This window comes from Octodon degus, unplaced genomic scaffold, assembly GCF_000260255.1.
Source record: "Octodon degus isolate 3935 unplaced genomic scaffold, OctDeg1.0 scaffold00089, whole genome shotgun sequence".
Taxonomy (NCBI): Eukaryota; Metazoa; Chordata; class Mammalia; order Rodentia; family Octodontidae; genus Octodon; species Octodon degus.
The window spans coordinates 5,320,650-5,327,239 of NW_004524665.1; the positions used below are offsets into that span (position 1 = coordinate 5,320,650).

General features: G+C 48.8%; 1 pseudogene; it reads left to right on the forward strand.

Moving 5' to 3' along the window:
• Nucleotides 1-3,185, forward strand: part of LOC101578011 — a 62,024-nt pseudogene extending 58,839 nt beyond the window's left edge.
• Nucleotides 3,186-6,590: the final 3,405 nt, after the last annotated feature.

Genomic DNA, 6,590 nt, shown 5'->3' on the forward strand with positions numbered 1-6,590 from the left:
GGGGCTGGCTGGCCTGTTGTGCTGGGGGATTGAACTGTGGTCCCTGTGCTTTGCTAAGCTTGTTCTAAGTAGGTGCTTTAGACCACTGAGCCATCTCACCAGCCCCTTTTATATTTTAAAGAGAATTAAAATAGTAAAAAAAAAAGAAAAAGAAAGAAAAAAGAAACGATACAGAATTCAACAATGTCCATTGTATTACATAATGTTATCTTCATGTTAGTTGTTTAGGTTATCAGATATAAGCATGCAAAATTGGAAAAAAAGTTACAAGAAATTAAAAAGAAAAGAAATTTCAGCATGGACTTTTCCTTTCAATAAACCAGCAGAAATCAACAGTCCAGTTATCCAAACTATGCTGCATGTATACATAAATACATCTCTCTCCCTCCCTTCTTTCTTTTTGTCCTTTTCATTATCCCAGGTTTTCCTTCCCTTCCCTTTGAACAGATTCTTTTACACACACACACACACACACACACACACACACACACACAGAGTATCTATTGTCACTTTCAGATTTTATTTACTCTTTCAGGGTCTTATACTAGCAAGATAATATGGTGTTTATGCATGTGGGTTTGATTTATTTCACCCAGAAGTGTGGTCTCTAATTGCATCCATTTATTTATAAAAGCCTCGAATTTATCTTTCTTTTATAGCTGAGTAATACGCCATTGTGCAAAAATACCACACCTTCTTTATCCATTCCTCAGTTGATGGGCATCTGGGTTGTTTCCAGGATTTGGCTAGGACAAATTGTGCTGCTATAAACATGGGTGCACATATATCACTGTGGTACGATGTTTTCAGTTCTTCGGGGAAAGGACCCAGGAGGGGACTAGCTGGTTTGAATGGGACCTCCAGTCCCAGCTTTTGAGGAGTCTCCACACTGATTTCCACGCCAGTCTATACTCCCACTAACAGTGAGGCAGGATTTCTTTTTCCCCAAAATGGTACTGGAATTCATATATTTTATCTGGCAACTCTACTCCAATTAGACATTCAGAGAGAGCCCTGAGAAGGACACATTACGGTGAGCTTAGGCTCACATAAATCACTGTGAAACCGCTGCACTACAGAAAGGAAGGGAAAGCTCTTAAAAGCAGCTGTGTGACCCAAGTGAAGGCTGGCAGCCGAGGTTTCTTCACAGACAACAAAACCTGAAGAATAATGGAATTACATATTTAAATAGCAAAGATGAGCTGTCAGTTTAAATACATTTACATAACTCATCATTCAAGAGTAAGGACAAAATAAACATTCAAAAAATCATTTATTTATTTGGTACAGGGTCTCGCTATGCAGCTCGCCCTCGTAGTGATGATCCTCCTCTCTCAGCGTCCCCATCGGTGAGATTAGTAAAGGCATGCGCCACCAGGCCTGGTTTCGCTGACCCTAATGGTGGCACAGCATGCCGTACTGGGGATCGAACTCTGGTCCTTGCACTTGCCAGGCATGAGCTTAGACTGCTGTACCAGCTCCCTGGCCAATAAAATATTTTATCACCCGTTCACAGACCTACACTTGAAGAATTATTCATTGAAACAGTAATGGCAAGGAGGGACTGATGGGCACATGGTTAAATCTGCGCTTTGCGGCAGGCCAACTCTGAGCTGCTCTCCGCGATCCCAGTCTTGGTCTTGAGGCCTCAGAACAACCTTCAGCTGCGGCAGGACCTGGGGACCTGCTTCTGACAAATATGGTGCAGCAGAGTCCAGGGACGCGGCTCCGAAGGCTAGGTCCTGAAGCAGCTGTCGCTTCCAGCCCGACTCTCCCATCACGCAAGTGGTGTTTAGTACAGCGGAGAGGCGCACAGGGCAAGAGAAGAGCTGAGTCCTCAGTCCCGCGGCTGCTGACCCGCCAAATGGGCCGCAGGAGCGCGCGATGAGTCAGACGTCCCTCCCCGGCCAAGGACGGAGATGGCTCCACCCTGGTGGCAGAGCGGCTGCTGCCTCGCTAGAGGCCCTGAGCCAGGTCCACCGCCAGGCTGCTGTCAGCTGCTGAGTTTTGGAGTAACTTGTCTTCCTGCGATAAGAGAGGAGGGCAAGCGTTACCTGCAAACAGCAGCAGGAGCAACGGCTCGTGGGGCGACAAAGTAACAGCACGATCCTTGGGGGGGAGCAAGGTGGGCGGCGCCAGCAGGAGGGAGGTGGGGGTAAGGGGCAGGGCCGCGCTTTATTTAACCATGGAAAAGCTATGCCAAAAAAGGTGAAGGTTGGAGTGAACAGATTTGGGCTGCTTTTAACTCTGGCGAGGTGGATGTTGTGGCCATCAGTGACCCTTTCGTTGACCTCAACTACATGGTCTACATGTTCCAGTACGATTCCACCCACGGCAAGTTCCATGGCATGGCACCGTCAAGGTTGAGAATGGGAAGCTCGTCATCAATGGAAAGGCCATTGCCATCTTCTGAGAGCAAGATCCCACCAACATCAAGTGGGGCGAAACTGGCGCTGAGTACGTGGTGGAGCCCACTGGTGTCTTCACCGCCACGGAGAAGGCCAGGCTCACCTGAAGGGTGGTGCCAAGAGGGCCATCATCTCCGCCCCTTCCGCTGATGCCTCCGTGTTGTGACGGCTGTGAATCACGAGAAGTGGGACAACTCCCTCAAGATTGTCAGCAACGCTTCCTGTACCACCACCTGCTCAGCCCTGCTGGCCAAGGCCATCCATGACCACTTCAGCATCGTGGAGGGACTCATGACCACAATGCATGCCATCACTGCCTCCCAGAAGACTGTGGACAGTCCCTCTGGGAAGCTGTGGGTGATGGCCGTGGGGCTGCCCAGAACATCATCCCTGTATCCACTGGCACTGCCAAGGTTGAGGGCAAGGTCACCCCAGAGCTGAATGGGAAGCTCACAGGCATGGCCTTCCGTGTGCCCACTCCCAACATGTCAGGGGTAGATCTGACCTGCCGCCTGAAGAAAGCAGCCGAATATGATGACATCAAGAAGGTGGTGAAGCAGGCTCAGATGGTCCCCTCAAAGGCATCCTGGGCTACACTGAAGACCAGGTTGTGTCTTGTGACTTCAACAGTGACACCCACCCTTGCACCTCAGATGCTGGGGTTGGCATTGCTCTGAATGACCACTTTGTCAAGCTCATTTCCTGGTATGACAATGAGTTCGACTACAGCAACAGGGTGGTGGACCTCATGGTCCACATGGCCTCCAAGGAATAAGTGGCCTCTGCCCCACAGCCCAGTGAGACCAGAGGGACTGAGAGACCATGCTGTGAAGTCACTGCCCTACTCAGCCCTGACACTGAGACTCTACCCCTCACAGCTTCCACCACAGCCCCCCTAGAAGAGGAGGGGCCTCGGGAGCCCTGGTATGCTGCCCTTGCACACCATCAATAAAGCCCACTGTACCAAGAAAAAAAAAAAAGGAGGAAAAGCTATGTCAGGTGCTACAATTATTTTTTTAGGTGTTATAATTATTAAAGGAACTAGTCATTTGCTGAATCCATGAATTATAATTTGTATTACTGTAAAGAAAACTATCACAAATGCATGAGCAGTAGCAATAATGTTGTGAATCTGATCATCACCTAATGATGTTTCTGTTTGACCTAGTCCCATTTGGATTAAGGACTGAGTGTGGTTCCTGCGATTCCAGCTCATGCACCAGCTGGAAGGAAGTGGACAAGGCCAGTGAAGGGACTAGAGTTGATGTGGCACAGATTTGTACCACAGGTAAGGGTGGAGGTACCGGTCTATTTTAAAATTTGTTGAGGCTGGGGAGATAGTCTGGCATCCTAAGTGCCTGCTGGCTAGTGGTGCAAGGACCCGGGTTTGATCTCTGGGTACCTCATACGCTGCTGGCCCAGGAATCTGAGCAGAACACAAAGACCTGGTGGGGTGGCACATGCCTGTAATCCCAGTGCCAGGGAGGCTGAGACAGGAGGAGCACTATGAGTCTGAGCTGCATAGTGAGACCCTGTACCAAATAAATAAATAAATAAATAAATAAATGTTAAAATTTGTTCAACAAAAATTTATGTTTAAACTTAAAAAACAATTAGCAGAAGAATAAAAATACAAGTTCCAAACCAGTGGAGAAAGGAAAAAACAAACAAACAAAAAACAAAAACAAAAACAAAAAAAAAATCCCACTCAGGAAAAGAAAAGAACAAACATAGAAGCAAGAAAAAAAGCAGTGGGGCTGGTGAGATGGCTCAGTGGTCTAAAGCACCTACTTAGAACAAGCTTAGCAAAGCACAGGGACCGCGGTTCAATCCCCCAGCACCACAAGCCAGCCAGGGCCGCCCCCTGGTGGGCTGAGCTGGCCACACACACACACACACACACACCCCCCATAAATAAATAAAATTTAAAAAAAAAAAGAAAAAAAGCAGCATAAAATGTTGAGGTGGAGCCTGCCTGCAGTCCCAGGACTCTGAACAGGTGCGGCAGGATCAGGAATTCCATCCCAGCCTGGAGAGCTCAGTGACTTTATAGCGCCGTGTAACAAAATAAAAACTTTATTTTGTAAGCAAAAGAATATATAAAAAGGCTGCCGGACATAGCTCAGTGCAAGTTCCCAGCACTGCAAAAAGAAAGGAGAAACATAGTGGGGGCGGACGGTACAGAAGCTGTCAGTACCACAGACCAAGGGGTTGCTGCGATAAACGTGAGCGAAGGCGTCTCTATAGTGAAGTGCGTATTGTCTCACGTCGCGTAAATTCTGAGTTTCTCTTCTCCTTCCTTGCAGCACTTAAAGGAACTGCAAAAGCACAATCTGCTCACGAAATGCATTGTTTGGAGGAGGCAGCGTGCCGGCACAAATCAAAACTAATGACATAAGTAATTTGCTACAGCCAATGGAAGCTTGGGCTGGCGCAGAGCGAGCTGCACTCCAGATCCGCCGCGGGCCGCCATGTAGTCCTCCTGTGCAGCCTTGCGTCTCCGGCTCCTTGCCTTCACCCCTCTGCTTGGTGCTTCGGGCGATTGCAAGTAGAGAAACATCCTGCCACGCCCCACTCAGGAGTCGAAGCCACGCGGTCCGCAGTGCAATCCGGCTGCTCACTGCCAAACGCCGCCGAACACTAACCGTGATGCTTTTCAGTCTCTGTTTAATTTGCTATTAAATCCTCCCTGGCCACCTCGAGCGTCTTAAACCGCTTTTAATTAAGTGCTGTTTTTGCCTCTTTGGACCAGTCATCTGCAGGAGCTTGCAGTCCAGGACTCCAGGTTGCCAGTTCTTGGTGGTTCACTTTCATTCATCATTTATTAATCCGCCCAGCGAAGCAGCAAGATCCACGCCTTGGCACACATAGATCCCTTCCCCCAGGCTTGACGGGCACTGGGAAGGTGGGAGGAGGGGACCTGCTATCCACAAGTCCTGTGCTCCTCCCCGCCAAGCCCAAACACTCCAAGCTGTGCAGAACTCATCTGAGTACTGCAAACTCCATCGGCTCTTTTATCCACAGAGAGCCCCGCACATCCTAAATTCTGGTACACTTTCTACTTTCCTTTCCCTGGCTCTGTTCCCCTGAGAATTCACCAGGACAAACTTGTTTGGCAGCTTCCTTTTGTGCAGACCAAGGAGTCCACACCTCTGCAGTAAGTCCAAGCTTCATTGCAAAGCAATCCGCCCACAAGAAGCTGAGGAAGGGGAGGGGAGGGGGAGTGAAGGAGGAGGGGAGGGGAGGACGGAGAGGATAGGGAGGGAAGGGGAGGGGGAGGGGAAGAGGAGGGGAGGGGAAGAGGAGGGGAAAGGGAGGGGTGAGGATAGGTTGGGAAGGGGAGGGGAAAGGGAGAGAATCATGGGGGAAGGGGAGGGGGAGAGGAGGGAGAGGGGAGAGGATAGGGAAGGAAGGGCAGGGAGGAGAGGGGAGGGGCAGGGCAGAGGAGGGGGTGTGTTAGCTGGCCAGGGCCTGCCCATGTGGACGGAAGAGCTTTGTGTGGCTGGTAACTGACTTCGAGGACCTGAAGGTGGGGACTCCTCTCAGAGTTCTGATGAGTAACTAAGGGCCCAGGAAACTTTGCATTATAGATATGAAAGGAAAGCACTTGACTTTTACAAAGTTTGCTGTTATTGGATAGGGTTGGGTTCCTACAAAAGGTACAGGCGTCCCTGGGTGTGCAGCAGCAGCCGGGAGAGAGCCAGGCTCAGTAAGCAGGCGAGCGCCAGCTGGAGATATTCTCAGCTTGGTACACACAAGACTTTCGAGATTTACTGCATGTGTGTGTGTAAAACTTCACAGTACACACACCCGCATGCGTATTTGAGAGGCTTTATCTTTATTTTTAATATTCTTTTCATTTATTTATCTGATGCAGGTACTCTCTACACTGCTATCTCCCAGCCCCAACAAAACATTTTTTGGCAGTACAGTGGATTGAACTCGGAACCTTGTGATTGCCAGGCAGGCGCTTATGTTGCTGAGCTATCTCCCAGGTCCTTGCCTTTATTTTCATTTATTTATTTATTTTCAAATTGGTAGGACAGTTTCAATAATTAACACATTGCATACATTCCTCCCAGTGGTTAATTGCTGTACAAGAGACGGACATGATATCCTATCTACAAACACCATTAGAACAAATCACTCTATTCATTAAGAGAATGTAACTATATATCTATC